General features: G+C 40.9%; 1 protein-coding gene and 1 long non-coding RNA gene across 48 annotated transcripts in view; both read right to left on the bottom strand.

The window, feature by feature from the left end:
• LOC139751952 (uncharacterized) overlaps nucleotides 1–17,887 on the bottom strand; it is a 331,514-nt gene that overhangs the window by 275,801 nt on the left and 37,826 nt on the right. The gene's annotated exons all lie outside the window — the stretch shown is intronic.
• On the bottom strand, nucleotides 9,001–11,018 carry LOC139751958 (uncharacterized). Its single transcript, XR_011713453.1, has 2 exons — nucleotides 10,364–11,018; nucleotides 9,001–10,248 (listed from the first exon to the last, which is right to left on the bottom strand). It is a non-coding gene; the product is annotated as an uncharacterized lncRNA (long non-coding RNA).

Genomic DNA, 17,887 nt, shown 5'->3' with positions numbered 1-17,887 from the left:
TCACTCGTTCTCTCCTCTTTGTCAATCTTTCCTCACTCATTCTCTCCATATGTTCAAACCATTTCAAAATACCCTCTTTTGCTCTCTCAACCACACCATTTAAATTTCCAAATATCTCTCTTACCCTTTCATTCTTACTCGATCAAACCAACTCACACCACATACTGTCCTCAAAAATTTAATTTTCCAACACATCCAACCTCCTCCACACACCCCTATCTACAGCCCATGCCTTGCAACCACATAAAACTGTTGGAACTGCTATTCCTTCAAACATACCAATTTTTGCTCTTTGAGATAACATTCTCTCCTTCCACACATTCTTCGGCACTCCCAGAACCTTCGCACCCCTCCCCCACCTTGCGACTCACTTCCACTTCCATGGTTCCATTCGCTGCTAGGTCCATTCCCAGATATCTAAAACACTACCCTTCGTCCAATTTTTCTCCATTCATACTTATCTCCCAATTAACCTGTCCCTCCACCTACTCTTATTCACATTTACTCTCCACTTTCTCCTTTCACACAATTTTCCCTTGGGATAGGATTGAAAGAATTCTACCCATGTATTCCCTGCGTGTCATAGAAGGCAACTAAGGGGAGGCTGGAAATCCTTCCTTCCTATTCCAGTTTTCCAAATGAAGGGATAGAGAAGTGGGCCAATGAGGATTTTCCCTTTGAAGGTTCAGTCACCTGTTCTTGAAACTATCTCACTACAGTGGGAATTGGCCAATATGTAAGAAATATACAGTCCTGGCAGTACAAGTTGCTGTGACAGGACCTCCACCAGTATTTTTTGACCATTTGTCTCATACCCCTAAAACATGATTCCAGGTATCGATTCTGATTCATAGTCACATTTTGAGGTGAAAACACAAGACTCAATATAACTGCAACCAAAAGCCCCCAAAACCGTTTGTGAGTCTGGAAATTATACAGCTGTTCTACCGTACTTAGGGTCACTATCTGGCCTCCGGTACACTTTGCCACTATGGGTGCTAGTAATATCAAATGTAGCTTCACCAAACATTAACACTTCCACTTGTCATCATCCCATTGCAATTATTTCTTGACAAATACCAGTTCTTGTGCTGGCACCTCTCGAGTTTCAAGTCATCGTGAAGCCAGCTACGAATACTATGTACATACAGACACATGACCAAGAAGCCTAGGGTTGCCTTCCTTTAACTGCTGTGCTAAAATACATGGATTCTTGTCTACCTAACGATGGATAATCTTCAGGATAATCTTCACAATGCATTGGCAAGTGATACAAGGTCATCCAATTTGTTTCTTCTGGGTTGGAATGTTAATGCCACCACTGTCAATGAAAACCTTCGTTGTGCTAGCCCTGCTGTTTTAGCTATTTCTTTATCACACTTTCCTGCCTTGCACAAAGATACAATAGCAGTACTATCCTTTTTAGACGAGTCCTTGGGGCCAGGCATTGCAGCACAAACCCACCACAAAGCACACGTGAGTAGGATTTTAAAAAAAGCGCATGAAGGGGGACAGCTAAAAAAAAACATAGACCCATAATCATAGCTCTAGGCAGACTGACCAACAACTGTTGCTACCCCTCAAGACACCCCCCCCTAAAAAAAATTGCAATGTTCATGAGCTGCCCCAGTATTTTTCATCATTTCAGTGAAAAAACACTGGAGCGGGCCAATTTTCTTTTGCCAGAAATGTATACATATTTCTAATCTTACCAGCATAGTCATGCTATTGAGAAAAGTTGCCTATGGCAAGGCTGTACATTGGAAGTATATTTACATCAAAGAACTTTGAACTCTAAAGGAGTCTACATTTCCATGCAAATGGAAGTAGAGTAACTTTTGGCTGCAGGAGCTTTGTGAAAGGTCCTGATTAACATCAGGACCCTTCCACAGAAATTGGTGCTGAGATTATTATATATACAATAAATGACAGATAGGATTATGAAGGGAAGAAGAGACAAGGGAAAGTAATTACGAACTTTGGAGGAAATGAAAAATGTCCTCTAAAGTGTGCCAGGCCCTAGTCAATGTGAAAGGCATGAGAAGATATAGAGTTCCAAAGCTTCGACGTGTTGGGAAAGAAAGTCGTCAAAATGGCCCACCCTGGTCTAGCTAGTAGTGGGGGTACACAAGCAGCCAGCTCTCTGGAGGAAAAACCAAAGTAATACCTAGAGGAAAAGTGAACCCACACTGCAGCATAGATCAAGAGGGTCAAGTTTCGAGGTTAGCCTAGGTGAGTTTATAAGTCGGACCACTTTTGACTCACCTCCTCAAGTTAGCCTGGAAGTTTATAAATCGGACCACTTTTGACTCAACTCCGTCAAGTAAGGATGCAGAGCTAGAATCACCCAACATGTGAGAGCAGTCATCCATATAAACTGAACAAATGCTCAGAATAAAAGAAGTTTTGACAACTATACAGGACACCCAGTTTCTTAGATGCAGACTTAGCTCTTCCCATAGTAAAGAGTTTCCCCAGAAAGAGTGAATATTACAGCAATAACAAGTATGCTCTTTGCATCAACAGGTAGAATTACAGAACTGTCAAAGGAGAAGTGAGAGTTGTGAGTAGGTATTAAACTTAACTAGATTTTGTCTACTCCCTGAAGTATCATCTCAAAGTCGTCAGCATACAAGTGAATTTGATTACTTGTGGAAGACAAGAAATCATTGGAAAAAAAAAAATGTAGGGGACAGGACAGAACCTTTGAGTCATCCATTTTACATCTAGATCCTTCAGTGTAGAAGTCAACCACTGTATTTTAGACTTTCAATAAAAAAATTCTTTTGATCCAAAAAAATAAAATCCAAATTTAAGAGAAACACCTTATCCTTCCCTCGCAAGCATGTCATCTACATCCTCTTCAACTTAATCAGCTCTCACAAGACAAAAATAAATATTACTTTTATGAGATTTACCTTTGCATGCCAACCTATTAATGCAGTTTTTCACACAAAGTGTTGTAATTTTTGTATCTATCCTAATGCTAATAGGATAATGACCAAAATTCTTGCTAGTTATCACTATGTTTTTCATGAAGATGGCTGGGACTCCAATCTGTCTGGATGCTGAGTTCTTGTGAAACTGACCTATTCCTCTATAATGAAATTTTTTTCTTAATGTCATTAAGCTGCATTTGTATTGTTAAACTTGAAAAATTCAGTCAAACTTATCCAAAACTTTGGAGCTCAAAATGGATTTTCACTGGTCTTAAACATCTTGTATATTTTCTTGGGGTTCTATACCAATTATTCTTTTATAGCTTAGTCATGTACGAGAATGACACTGAATTCCATTCCATGATTTCTATCACTTTGTTCTCTACTGTATAAGTCAATTATTTTTGTGTATTTTTCATTTCTTCACCAATTTCTTTTCTTTAATATCTCATTACCTGTTCCTTCTGGGAACTCCCCTCAGACGGGTGGCTCAAGGATCCACTTAATCCTGACCTTACATTTCACACCCTTCAACTCTATTTCTCCATGTTACATGTGGTCTTTCTCTCACATAAACTCCTTTCTTAGTCAATTCTCTTCTGTTCATCCACATCATCATTAGAAATTCTCCATTTTCATTCTTCATTTAATATAAACCCACAGCCAGTTAAGTTTTATTTGCTCACTGAACATGGTTGCACTACGTGATACTGTATGAATAAATCATCCATTACTATTTGCTGTCTGTCCATCATGTTCCATTATATTTTTGGCTGCACTAATAAGTATGATACTGTGGCAATAATTCATCCATTTCTATATGACATCTGGTTTATCATGTCCCATTATAATTTGTCATTCAGAAACTCATTCAGTTAGTTGGTCTCCATTAATCATATCATCTTCATCCAGACTGCATATTTTGGTTACAACTATATTACAATCTAATGTGCAATATTAGTGTCTTAAATGTTTAAGAATGAGGTTATATATTTGATGACGATTAAGTATATCATACTGCTTCATTCTGTTGGTTTGTGGTTTACCTGTACAAAGACATTGGTGAATGAGTTACAAGTTAATTACCTTATTTAGTCTTTTTTTTTCCAGCCAATCCATTGTTCCATATTCATATCTTCAACAATAAGCAGCTCCTCTTTTTTCCAACTCAATAAACTCGAAAAGTCAAAATCATCAAACCATGAGACAGTTGGCTTAGGTTTACTCAGCTCTTCCAGTATATCTAACTTTTAGAAGCATTTCACTGAATGCTGATAGCATGGTTCTGGAGGTCTGCATGAAATTACATCTATTATGTTTGATATGGCTACTTGATGCAATCATCTCATTCTTGGAGGCATCCCTTCATTGTTTCTTTCTAGTTTACTGTCAGCATTTATTGCTATTTCTCCATTTGATTTCAGTTCTATCAGCTGTGAAGTTTGAATACTGTTCCAAATTTGGATATCTTCCAATTAATACGCAAGAGGTCTGTCATGATGCTCAGAATTTAGTTATTCAAACTATTGCAATAAAGCACTTTTGCCTGAGGACTGTCATGTTGATCAGAATGTACACTGCTATCCATGACTACTGCAATAAAGCACTTTTGCTTTTCTTGAATTTTCAGTAACTATGTTTGGGAACTCACATACACAACAATCCATGGATTTATGCAAATTTCTTCCCTTTTTTCCACTGAAGTTCCTTATATATCACCACAGCTTTATCATTTAATTCTCCTCTTGTACCTGCTGTACCATTTCCTATTTCTGCTGGGGCTTTACTAATATCAAGACCATTTGGTTGCTCTCTCATGTGATCTATCCCCTAATATGGTTGAGATATCCCTTGACAGATTAAAAATCGAAAAGTCCTTCGTAAAATTACCTTTTTTCAACACAAACAAGGTAGTAGTATCAAAAAATGTACGAGTGACTCTTGTAAGAAAATTCCTTGCTTGTCTCCTTAATATGTTCCTTTGTTGGAAAGTCATACTGAAGATGATTTCCAACTTCCCACAGTTGTCTCTGTGTTACCTACAGCAACAACCAGGGAATGTTACCTGTTGTATCTATTTGTATCCTCCAGTTATGTACTTTTTCAATGATCTTTGGTTTCCTACATTTACCAATACCTCTACGTAAATACCTCTATCACAAATACCAGGTAACTAAACACACCACATCTTTTACTCACTTGAATGTTATTTCATTCACCAAATTGCAGCATAGTCACACTGTCCCTTATTTCACATGCATTCTGCTAATCCTCAAGAACCTGATCATAATCTATACATACAATGAATATCCTTACCAATCAGCAACATCATCACTCCATTTCTTAAGGAATTCAACTGCAATACAATCCACCTTTCATCTTATGTAAGGCTTTCACTAATCTTCTCTTCACCAAACCACAATCCATGACTTTCACTTCCCATAACACCCCGAAAACACCCTCTATATCTGCACCTCTATCATCAATCACATTCAACAGTCCTTCAAAATATACAACTCCATCTCCTCCTCACTTCATAACAACCTATTACAACTTACCCATTTGCCCCCTTCACCGATGTTCTTATTTGTTTGTTTTTCATACATTATCAACCTCCTTCAAAAAACAAGTTATTCTTCCTAAAGCTTACTGATACCTGCCCAACCCGTCTCTCATTTGTCCGCTTTCTCAACCCCTGCATCTTCCACAACCTCCTGCTGCTTTCTCTTATGCATCCCCTAATCATTTTCACTCCTTCCCTATAAATACTGCTCAAATACTTCTCTTTTCTCTTTCACAAGCAATTCTACTTCTTTAACCATCTGTCACTAACCCATGTAATCTGCATACCTAACACCTGCCACATGTATCCCTCAAACATACCACAACTGCTTCCCTAAATACCTCACTGCTCAACCACTAACCTTGCTTCATTTACTCTCGCCTTTGACAATTCTACACTCAATATATATGTACAGCAGTAGAGGCAGATATGAGAGAGAAACTTCCATAGTTATAAAATTTGTTTATGGATGGGGAAGTCAGGAAGGTGAATGTTTGTCTTGGAGAGAGGGGTGAATATGCAGTCTGTAGGAGATAAAGTGCCCAAAAAGTGAGTCAGTTGCGGTGATACAGGACTGGTTGCAGATTTGAGTGAGAAACTGTTGAAGTGGGAGACTGAGTTTGGAAGCATGTGTCAAGGGAAAAAGTTGTTGGTAAATACAAAAGCAAGCATATTAGGTTTAACGGTTGAGAGACAGGTTAGCTGGGGTGAGTTCTAATGAAGAAAAATTGGAAATGAATTTTTTTTTTTTTTTATACACCTGAGAGTGGATATAGAAGCAAATGGAACTACTGAAACAAAAGTGAATCACTGGGTGGGTGAGGTGATGAAGTTTCTAGGAGCACTGAAAAATGTATGAAAAGAGAACAACCAGAGAAGGCAAAAATGGGTATGTTTGAAAGTATAATAGTCCTAACATTACTATATCGATGTGAGGCATGGTCTGTATATACAAGGTTGTGTGGCGGAGGGTGGATGTGTTGGAAATGAAATGTTTGAGGACAAAAAGTGGTGTGAAGTGGTTTGATGAGGTAATGAAAGGGTAAGAGAGATGTGTGGTAGTAAAAAAGTGTAAATGCAAGATTTGAAGGTGTGCTGAAATGGTTTGGACATATAGAAAATAACTGTCAGAAGTGGATGAAACAAGAACGGGGTCTAAATTGGATATGGAAGTCTGGAAATCCAGAGGTACAAAGAACACCAACAACTGGTGCCCTAAAATCTTGTCAGTTATCAGAAACCCCATAGGATGCACAGTACTGAAGTTTAAGTGAGCACTAGGCAACTACCTACAAAGTGTACCTGACCAGCCAGGCTGTGGGAGCCATGTAGGCCAGAGATTTTAGAACTTTACTTTTTATGCCTTCTACCTGCTGCCGTGCATTTATCATTTTTCTCTAGTCTTTCTAGACAACATACTTCAAGTTCTTTCAATCTCTTGTGGTTATTCACATGCTTTATACCACTGTTAGCCTTTGAAGTGTTTCTGTTTCTTTCTTGCTTTTATATTTCCATTCATTTAGGGACCACACAACACTGGAGTGTTCTGTTTTGCTCCTTTAATAAAAGTAACATTTTTATCTTTATCTCATGTTGAGACAGTTCTCATTTATTATTATTATTATTATTATTTTGCTTTGTCACTGTCTCCCGCGTTTGCGAGGTAGCGCAAGGAAACAGATGAAAGAAATGGCCCAACCCACCAACATACACATGTATATACATACATGTCCACACCCGCAAATATACATACCTATACATCTCAATGTACACATATATATACACACACAGACACATACATATATACCCATACACACAATTCACACTGTCTGCCTTTATTCATTCCCATCGCCACCTCGCCACACATGGAATACCATCCCCCTCCCCCTCATGTGTGCGAGGTAGTGCTAGGAAAAGACAACAAAGGCCCCATTCGTTCACACTCAGTCTCTAGCTGTCATGCAATAATGCCCGAAACCACAGCTCCCTTTCCACATCCAGGCCCCACACAACTTTCCATGGTTTACCCCAGACGCTTCACATGCCCTGATTCAATCCACTGACAGCACGTCAACCCCGGTATACCACATCGATCCAATTCACTCTATTCCTTGCCCGCCTTTCACCCTCCTGCATGTTCAGGCCCCCATCACTCAAAATCTTTTTCACTCCATCTTTCCACCTCCAATTTGGTCTCCCACTTCTCGTTCCCTACACCTCCGACACATATATCCTCTTGGTCAATCTTTCCTCACTCATTCTCTCTGTGTGCCCAAACCATTTCAAAACACCCTCTTCTGCTCTCTCAACCACGCTCTTTTTATTTCCACACATCTCTCTTACCTTTACATTACTTACTCGATCAAACCACCTCACACCACACATTGTCCTCAAACATCTCATTTCCAGCACATCCACCCTCCTGCGCACAACTCTATCCATAGTGTATTACCAGCAGTCGTGGGGAGTGTTCGCAAGAATTCACGCGTGAATTTATCAAACTATAAAGAGGATTTCTAGCATTGTGGAAAGTTACAAGTGATGAATATAAGAACAGACTCAGGAGAGTGTTATTGAAAATTCGATGAAAAACTGAAAGAATTAATGTAACTAGAGCTTGGTGACCCAAACTATCAATTCATACCACTCCAACTACCGGAGGAAATTGAAGGCGGTTATCAGGAGCGAAGTCAGGAGCCGGGACAGATGATGTTTACAGATCATCCCAGTGGTGTTTTGATGATCACCAATTCCCACAGGGTCAAGATATACAAGGCCCAGTTAAGCCGAGGACCACATTTCTTCCTTGAGGAAGCCGACGTAGCGACCTGGTGCCGATCAAACAACATCGCCTTCTGTCCTTGGCATCGTCTGAGGCCTGATGATGCTAATCTACTTTCACGCCCATCGGAAGTCTGAGAGGCTTACCTACTTGTGTATAAGGATTTAAGAATAAGCCCAGGCTGCAAGAATGGGTTGTCAGTCGACTAAGTTGTTGAAGGCCACACAGCCTGGGCTGGGTTCAAACCGCTGGAATGGATCATTGGTTGAACAAGTTGTAGGAAGCCACAGCCCTCAAGCCCACATAGACCCCACAGCCTGGCTGATCTGGTACAGTTTGTGTGGAAGGCGTCATGTGTGCCGCGCATGGAAACATTGACCTAATATGTCTGAGTGACGAGACAGACTGCACATGTATCATCCACTGAGGCGCAGTGCATGGAACTGCTTCAGGTGAACATACTTGGACGTGATGGTACAAGTAGTTGCACGGACTGTGATCCTCGCTTTGGTTACAAGAATGTTCTTCCGCCCACCAGTGATGCTACTACTTTTGTGAATTAAGAACCATTGCAACACAAACCTCGCCAGGTGGTAGAGTGACCCGCAGTGTATCGAGACTGACTTCCCCAGAACTTTTTTAAAGGGGAAGTAAATGTTTATAGTTGTGTTACTGGAGTGATAGTTTTCATACATGGTGCTCTGACAAGAAAATAGTAAAATTGGAAAAGAATGTAGCTTAGACATTGAAGTTTATTCTTTCATTAAAATGTGAACAAAGGGAGCATTTTTTTCAAAGTGATAGAGATGGAAAGCAAAAGGTGTTTTTCATGAATGTACTGGAAAAGTTGAGGTCCAGATAAACTTTTGGTCTGTCAAGGCTTTATTATGGCAGATGACCAACTACCTACCCTCATGTATCCAAGATATGGTTGTACTTTGTGTAATGAAGACAATTGAGAAACATCATAAGCCAATATTCCAGTTTCATGATAAGAGAAGTGGACCAGGCAGTATGATACAGTGGTTAAATTGATGAAAACTACTATTGATGTTTGTGTAAATAAATTATACATTTCCCTTTTCCATAGCCAGAGGTTGAACCATTATGTGACATTCATTTTTCATTTCATTTCAAGCTAGAAGTTTCAGTTTTCTAAATTATTTCTTACATATATATATATATATATATATATATATGGACGAGGTCCCGGAGTTACGCCGGCCCTCCCTGCCACCACAGCCGGTCACACCTGTGGCTCTCCTCTCCCCATCAACCACCACCCCTTCTCCCCTTACATGTGTGCCTCCTTACTGTACTAATTGTAACTGTGGGCTTGCAGGAATCGTAAGTAATTTGTAAGTGTAAGTAGTGACCATAAGTTTTCCCCTCACAGGGCAAGCGTAGTTTACTCGTGTGTGTGGGGGTCCAGTCTTACTCATCCCACATGGCGAGCATAGTTTACTCGCGTGTGGGGGTCCAGTCTTACTCATCCCACAGGGCGAGCGTAGTTTACTCGCGTGTGGGGGACCAGTCTTACTCATCCGTGAGGGGGAATGACTCATGAGTGATCATTTCGAGATGGTGGGTGCAACGTGAGTCCCGGGCGGTCCCGATCATGCTGCCGGTGGTGATAGTGAGGGATGGTGTGGTGATAGTGAATGATGGTGAGGTGATAGTGACCAGAGGTTAAGGGGAAGAGAAAGAAAAAGAGAGGAAAGCGATTGTTTATGTATGTATCAGCAGGAGCAAGGATAACATCTGTCTTTAGGGAGAACATGTGTCACTAGGGAGAACACATGACAGTAGGAAGAACACCCCGTCCCCAGGGAGAACACCTGTCAGCAGGGAGAACACCTGTCACTAGGGAGAACACATGACAGTAAGGAGAACACCCTGTCCCCGGGGTGTCAGCAGGGAGAACACCTGTCAGTAGGGAGAACACGTGTCAGCAGGGAGAACACCTGTCAGTAGGGAGAACACGTATCCGCAGGGAGAACACCTGTCAGTAGGGAGAACACGTGTCAGCAGGGGGAGCATCTGGCAATAGGGAGAATACCCCGTCCCCAGGGAGAACACGTGTCAGTAGGGAGAACATCTGTCACAAGCGAGAACATAACTCACAAGGAGAACGCCTGACAGTACGGAGGGCACCCGTTCCGAGGGAGAACACGTGTCCCCAGGGAGAACACATGTCAGTAGGGAGAACATCTGTCGCTAGGGAGAACATGAGTCACAGGGAGAATGCCTGACATTACGGAGGGCACCCGTTTTGAGGGAGAACACGTGTCAGCAGGGAGAACACGCGTCCCCAGGGAGAGCACTGTGACAACGGAGGCACATAGAAAGTCACATGTTGCGTGATGACGGTAAATGACTGAACAAGCAGATGACGAGCGCCCGGATGGTCAACAGGTGGCGGGGGAGGGGGTGTGGCCCTCCCTCCCTCCACCAAACCTCCCTTTACCTGCCTGGCCACCACACCTCCATCCCCCCCCCCATGTCCCTCCTCCCATCACCCTCATGTTATAGCGAACGGTTTTATCTATATTACCTATAGTTCATGCTAAGTCCATCTATGTGGTATAGACTTTGCTATGTTCAGTGAGTGACTCCTTTGCTGCACTTTGTGTGGCCCGCGCTTGTTTTGCCATGTCCGTCACACCTCCTCCCCGAAAGAATGAACAGAGAAGGGGTCAAAGTGAGGATTTTGCCTTCTTAAGTGCTCAGTCCTCTGTTCTTGACGCTACCTCGCCTACGCGGGAAATGGCAAATATGTATATATATTTTTTTTTTTTGTCGCTGTCTCCCGCGTTTGCGAGGTAGCGTCAAGAACAGAGGACTGAGCACTTAAGAAGGCAAAATCCTCACTTAGACCCCTTCTCTGTTCATTCTTTCCCTGCGTGTCGTAGAAGGCGACTAAAAGGGAAGGGAGCGGGTGGCTGGAAATCCTCCCCTCTCATTTTTTCCTTAATTTTCCAAAAGGAGGAACAGAGAAGGGGGCCAGCTGAGGATATTCCCTCAAAGGCCCAGACCTCTGTTCTTAACGCTACCTCGCTAACGTGGGAAATGGCGAATAGTTAAAAAATATATATATATATATATATATATATATATATATATATATATATATATATTTTTTGCTTTGTCGCTGTCTCCCGCGTTTGCGAGGTAGCGCAAGGAAACAGACGAAAGAAATGGCCCAACCCACCCATATACACATGTATATACATACGTCCACACACGCAAATATACATACCTACACAGCTTTCCATGGTTTACCCCAGACGCTTCACATGCCCTGATTCAATCCACTGACAGCACGTCAACCCCGGTATACCACATCGCTCCAATTCACTCTATTCCTTGCCCTCCTTTCACCCTCCTGCATGTTCAGGCCCCGATCACACAAAATCTTTTTCACTCCATCTTTCCACCTCCAATTTGGTCTCCCTCTTCTCCTCGTTCCCTCCACCTCCGACAGACGAAAGAAATGGCCCAACCCACCCATATACACATGTATATACATACGTCCACACACGCAAATATACATACCTACACAGCTTTCCATGGTTTACCCCAGACGCTTCACATGCCCTGATTCAATCCACTGACAGCACGTCAACCCCGGTATACCACATCACTCCAATTCACTCTATTCCTTGCCCTCCTTTCACCCTCCTGCATGTTCAGGCCCCGATCACACAAAATCTTTTTCACTCCATCTTTCCACCTCCAATTTGGTCTCCCTCTTCTCCTCGTTCCCTCCACCTCCGACACATATATCCTCTTGGTCAATCTTTCCTCACTCATTCTCTCCATGTGCCCAAACCATTTCAAAACACCCTCTTCTGCTCTCTCAACCACGCTCTTTTTATTTCCACACATCTCTCTTACCCTTACGTTACTTACTCGATCAAACCACACACTGTCCTCAAACATCTCATTTCCAGCACATCCATCCTCCTGCGCACCACTCTATCCATAGCCCACGCCTCGCAACCATACAACATTGTTGGAACCACTATTCCTTCAAACATACCCATTTTTGCTTTCCGAGATAATGTTCTCGACTTCCACACATTCTTCAAGGCTCCCAGAATTTTCGCCCCCTCCCCCCATCCTATGATCCACTTCCGCTTCCATGGTTCCATCCGCTGCCAGATCCACTCCCAGATATCTAAAACACTTTACTTCCTCCAGTGTGTATATGTATGTATATATGTGTGTGTGTGTGTGTATATATATATATATATATATATATATATATATATATATATATATATATATATTATCCCTGGGGATAGGGGTGAAAGAATACTTCCCACGCATTCCTCACGTGTCGTAGAAGGCGACTAGAAGGGACGGGAGCGGGGGGCCAGAAATCCTCCCCTCCTTGTATTTTAACTTTCTAAAAATGGGAAACAGAAGGAGTCACGCGGGGAGTGCTCATCCTCCTCGTAGACTCAGATTGGAGCTCTCATTTATATCAATAATTAGTTAACTTTCAATCAATGTTGTATCCATGTGCTAAGTGAATTCAAAGCATTTATTTGCAGTAAATCCCTGGTCTTTGACATTTTCTTTGCTGTCTTTATCAGTCCCCAGCAAGAAGCTGCTGATCAATTATTATTCATTCCATGGCTTATTTGTTCAAACTTCCCAATAAATTCAATCTGGTACTCTTCTGTCAATTACAGACAGCAGACAAGTCTTTGTAATTTCTCTTGGTCTTTTCCCATATTCATATTTATTCTTGCGTCATATGCATAACATTCAATTAAACTTTTAATTATCTCTTATATACCTGTCTGAAAACATGATTCCACTAGAAACATATCAGTTAATACTGTTCCTTGAAGTAGACCAAAAAACCTACGCTTTTCTGATACATTACATTTACCACTACAAATTATCTCTAAACTTTTTAATCCACATTCCTAGTTTTCCCTACTATCTTTTCTTCTCACCTTCTATAGCAACACTTAAAGTTAGCAAAATCCAATGTTTATTCTCCTCTTTAGCAACACTTAGAGGTCTAGTTACCAAAGTCCAGTGTCCATTCTCCTCCACTGCATTCATCCATATTCCTAGTTTTCCTTACTATGTTCTCACTTTCTCTAGCAACACTTAATTTAGTTAGCAAAATCCAGTGTCCATTCTCTTCCACTGCATTCAAGTTTCAACTGACTCAAGAGTAACTTAATACAGTAACTGCATGTTTACTTTTACTTAACACGAATAAAAAAAATCCATGCTGCCCTAACCTGATAAATACCTAGTTAAGTCTTCGAGGGTCTTCATCCCCAGAGGCTGGGTTGAGCCCAAGCTGCTGAGTTGGATCATTTGTTGACCATGCTGCTGTGTGTCACAGACTGCTGGCCCACATAGCCACAAGTCTGATACATTTAGTAGGTACTTGTCCACCACACTTAAACTTCACTGCTGTGCATCCTATGTCGCTTTATGATAGCAGGTATGGTAATGAAGAGTCTCAAGCCCCGGGATGCTTATGGTTTTTTCTTTTCATACATATCGCAACTTTGGATTCGAGGTAGTACCCTACAAAGACTACCATGCCTGTCTTCCTTGTAGGATGTTATTTTGGAACAAGTTGGAAACCATACCTTCCAAGATTTTCCAGGTATAGATGATGATATACCTTTCCCATCTTTGCCCCAGGGAATATAATCCGAGATTTTGGCTATTACTAGTATCTGTTCCTTTATCATTCACGTGAGCTGTGGAAGATCTCTGAATACTTCCTACTACAATTTCACCCACCTTGCAGGGTGATGTTTAGAATACAGTAATATTCAATTTGTGAAAAAGAATTAGCACCTTGAATAATATCATTACTGGTTTCCTTCCATCCTGAAAGGTCCACATGAGTCAGCAGACCATCCTTTTGTTGGAAACAACAGCTGTTCTGTTGTGTTCAAGGAAGGTAAGGTTGTTAGACACCACTTCAAGGTTTATCACAATATTAAACTGGTCTTTAACAGCTTCAGTGTCAGCCTGGTATTCAGTACTGTTTATGATTTCTTCAATGTCCCTATACCAGAAGAGATGAAACTTATATCCACTGAAAACCATGTTGTCCTACAGTGCCCAGTTAAAGGCTACATGAATATCTTTGTAGCTTTTCAGAATCCACTCAATGTGACACATACTTATTCTTGTCTCATATGCAAAAAAGAAAGAAAAAAATTTGTCTAAAACCAAGTAGTATTCACATCAGTGTCAGATCTAAGAATGAGGAACAAGAGGTGTGCAAGTAGTTTCCTGGGGAATGAGCCTTTTACCGTGGAGGCATAGCAATGGCATGGTTTACAACCGCATGTCATGATCCATCAGTTGAAAAGCTGTACATCCATCTCCCCATTTTCCTCATTATTCCCATCTTTCTCATTTCATGAACTATGATACCACAGTTACATCTGTCAGGTACTTTGGCAAAGACTGTACAAATCAAGAAGGCATTTTGTTTGCTTTTCAGAGCTTCGACAATCCAGTATGAGTCCAAAGGGACAAACTAAATTCATGGAAGTGAAGTCTACATCCCACCCTAAAATCATGTTCTAGTTTATGTAGACTGTTCACTTCCATGAATTTAGTTTGTTACTTTGGACCCTTACAAATATTTTAATAATGTGTGATCAATGCTGTCAATGGTTTTTGGGAATGATCTGCTCAAACATTTATGTAGAGGAATGAGTCGTTTCAAAATGTCTGGAAGATAGCCACAATTTAAGACTTTTTCCATAGAGAATACTTAGTGCTCGTGCCAGAGGTGTTTTACATTTCTTTATGATGACTGAGTCTCATGGATCCAAGTGCTTGGCCATACTCTCATGGCCCTCTTAAAATTCTGGACAGAGGTGGTGACATCTGCTATGTGTAGACTTAGGAGATTACTATTTAGGATCAAGTCTGTTGGGCCATTTAATTCTAATGTTTTCAGCTCACTGAATATGATTCATATTGCCTTTTTAGAATCTATCTCATCCCTAAGCAGTCATCTACAAAAATACCTTCTTCAAATGACAAAGGAGTTTGTCATCCTGAATTTGTTTGGCATATAAGTGAAAGTATATTGGGTAATTTCTTACATCATTGACTGGTTTTTGCTTTTATTTAGTTTCATTAATACTAGTTTATGGTTTATGTCTGACTTCATTTGATACATATTCTTTCCATTGCTGGGTGAGCTGTAGCTTCATGTCTGCAATTTTTTAACCTCATATAAAGTGCTCATCTACCCTGGATCTTTTGTGATTTCTTCTTGCTGATATAAGTCCACTGCATGATTGAAGTAATGAAGTGGTTATGTCATTTACACACTCTATCTCACTTATTGCACTCAGCAAGATCTCCCATTGTGTCACAGACATATCATTTATCACATCCTCCCAATCTATTTATTTATTTATTTATTTATTTTGCTTTGTCGCTGTCTCCCGCATTAGCGAGGTAGCGCAAGGAAACAGACGAAAGAAATGGCCCAACCCACCAACATACACATGTATATACATACACGTCCGCACACGCAAATATACATACCTATACATCTCAACATATATATACACACACAGACATATACATTCCTGTGAGTCCACGGGGAAAATGAAATACGAAAACACTTCGTGTTTCATTTTCCCTGTGGACTCACAGGAATATCTTCATCACGCACAGAAGTGTGATCCTTTCCAGACATATACATATATACACGTACATAATTCATAGTCTGCCCTTATTCACTCCCATTGCCACCCCGCCACACATGAAATAACAACCCCTTCCCCCCAAATGTGCGCGCAGTAGCGCTAGGAAAAGACAACAAAGGCCACATTCGCTCACACTCAGTCTCTACCTGTCATGTAATAATGCACCGAAACCACAGCTCCCTTTCCACATCCAGGTCCCACAAAACTTTCCATGGTTTACCTCAGACGCTTCACATGCCCTGGTTCAATCCACTAAAAGCATGTCGACCCCAGTATACCACACCGTTCCAATTCACTCTATTCCTTGCACGCCTTTCACCCTCCTGCATGTTCAGGCCCCCATCACTCAAAATCTTTTTCACTCCATCTTTCCACCTCCAATTTGGTCTCCCACTTCTCCTCATTCCCTCCACCTCCGACACATATATCCTCTTGGTCAATCTTTCCTCACTCATCCTCTCCATGTGACCAAACCATTTCAAAACACACTCTTCTGCTCTCTCAACCACACTCTTTTTATTACCACACATTTCTCTTACATACTGTCCTCAAACATCTCATTTCCAGCACATCCACCCTCCTCTGCACAACTCTATCCATAGCCCACACCTCGCAACCATATAACATTGTTGGAACCACTATTCCTTCAAACATACCCATTTCTGCTTTCCGAGATAATATTCTCGACTTCTACACATTCTTCAACGCTCCCAGAGCTTTTGCCCCCTCCCCCCAACCTATGATTCACTTCCGCTTCCATGGTTCCATCCGGCGCCAAATCCACTCCCAGATATCTAAAACACTTCACTTCCTCTAGCTTTTCTCCATTCAAACTTACCTCCCAATTGACTTGTCCCTCAACCCTACTGTACCTAATAACCTTGCTCTTATTCACATTTACTCTTAGCTTTCTTCTTTCACGCACTTTACCAAACTCAGTCACCAGCTTCTGCAGTTTCTCACACGAATCAGCCACCAGCTTACTATTAAAACTTAAATAACTGAAAATGCCTCTATACAATACTGCTGCAAAAAAGATGTTCCAGAATATATATAATTTTTGCAAATTTTGTTTACTGGCACTACCTGCTTCACTGTGTCCTAGTAACCAGCAATTCACATATGCAGTATTCATGAATTTTTTTTTTCTTTTTTGTTTCAAAACCTGCACCAGCAATAGTAGGAGTACGTCATCATTTGCCAAGACAATAATTTGTTAGCAAGAGGTGGTGCCACAAAGATATATATCAGTAATGTGTACACTGGTCAAGAAATAAAGGAGTAGTATTGTACATAAAATGCCAAAAATAAAATGTAAAAGTTTTGAAAGTAATACAGTTCAAAGCATTAGCAAGCAATCACTCTGACAAGTGAATGTTCACCATCAGCTAGCTGCACCTATGACAACCAGTCCAATTCACACCGTTATCATGGAAATACAACTTTGAAAGTTTTCCCTTTACATTGTAATACAATGCCTTGTAAGAAAGCATCCAATGAGTCTTAAGCTTCTAGGAAGAGCTGCAGGAAGAGTATCACCTGTAGATATGCACTTTGACATAGTGACATTTTAATGCTTACATTTGTTGTTGATATGGCCTGAGCCCCATCAACTGCACCAGAGTCAGAGCAACTTCTCTTGTTCTTTTTCTTTCTTGGAGTTGTTCTACTTTAATGCTGCTTATTGTTCACCAATGCTTTTCCTACCATTCTCTTCCATACAACTAACTGTAGGCTATTTGTGATCTACTATGAACCACTTTCTGCAGAATTCACATTAACTAGGTAAGCATTCCATGTCTGTACAGACAGTTGAAATAGTTTAAACTTGCTTCTTTTATGTTTCTTTTGGAAACATATGCTTTAATGTCTAAAA

Source organism: Panulirus ornatus, chromosome 12 (assembly GCF_036320965.1).
Source record: "Panulirus ornatus isolate Po-2019 chromosome 12, ASM3632096v1, whole genome shotgun sequence".
NCBI classification, from domain to species: domain Eukaryota; kingdom Metazoa; phylum Arthropoda; class Malacostraca; order Decapoda; family Palinuridae; genus Panulirus; species Panulirus ornatus.
This window is presented reverse-complemented; position numbering and strand designations above follow the sequence as displayed.